This window comes from Oncorhynchus tshawytscha, linkage group LG02, assembly GCF_018296145.1.
Source record: "Oncorhynchus tshawytscha isolate Ot180627B linkage group LG02, Otsh_v2.0, whole genome shotgun sequence".
NCBI classification, from domain to species: Eukaryota; Metazoa; Chordata; class Actinopteri; order Salmoniformes; family Salmonidae; genus Oncorhynchus; species Oncorhynchus tshawytscha.
Window position 1 is genome coordinate 58,832,261 of NC_056430.1, and position 1,120 is coordinate 58,833,380.

Below are 1,120 nucleotides of genomic sequence, written 5' to 3' on the forward strand. Positions count from 1 at the left end.
ATGGCTGGAGTATTTCTGGTTGATCTCAATTTCAGAATGTCATTTTGGTGATGGTCAAACATATGCAAATGGACAAGAGTCACCAGCAAGTCACCGTCCATTAGTCAATTAGATATCATTCTGACACCAAACTGATACAAACTGACACCAAACCCACTTTTTCCAACTCGTTTAGTAAGCCAACTATCACATATTCAGAGCTGGCCCAAAATTCACAACGCCTTCGGTTCAAACCATAAAAAAACATAAAACACGTAGTTACGTTCTAGTATGTCCATTTCTTATGTTATGTGTAGGCCTAGCTGAGGCGACCCCGAATCCCAAGTTTCGGCTCGATCGGTCATTTGGTGTCCCGAGCAAAACCCTAATTGGTGCTGAAAATCCACTTTTTTCCATGACTTGCTACGGGGTCCTTGAATGAGCTATCGGACAGAAACGTTGGGGTCCGTCTCTATGGGCCGAGCCAGTCGCAATGCACCTAGTCTTGTGTCTCTGAGACTTTTCTAAATGTCGTCATTTTCGTAATGGTCAAAATGAATTGAAATCATTGCAAATGTACGAGGCTGTTTCTCGGTCCGAGAACCTTCTAGAGCCACCTAACTCACCACGCACCATCGACCTGAGGTCTAGAACAGGATTCTAAAGTTTCGGAACTCTAGGTCTGACGGTTCTTTTTTAGCTCGAACAAAGCTAACTATTGCAGTCACTGTCTGTCTTTACGCACCCCAATACGTCCCTCCATCCAAGTTGTGTTTTAGTGTGATTTATTTTTCCTTTGAAATTTTATGGGAAAAATGACTGATTTACAGTTCATGGGGGTTGCCTAATCACATATATGAAGTTTTGGAAAGATCTGACTTTTTTAACCCCTCGAAACAGCCCCTGAGACACCAATTATGGCACTTCCGGTTGGCACAGGAAGCTATAAGTCAACACATATCCTCATTGGGGTATGCTTTTTACAGAATCCTGAGTTTTAAGTCTTTACGTTAAGAATTGACTGATTTAAACAGGGTTGAATGCACTATGTCTATCAAACTGCAGGCAGGGTATGGATATACACTTTTAGGGTGATTTTAACCACTTCCGTTTGCTCCAGGAAGCTTAGAATCGACACAGG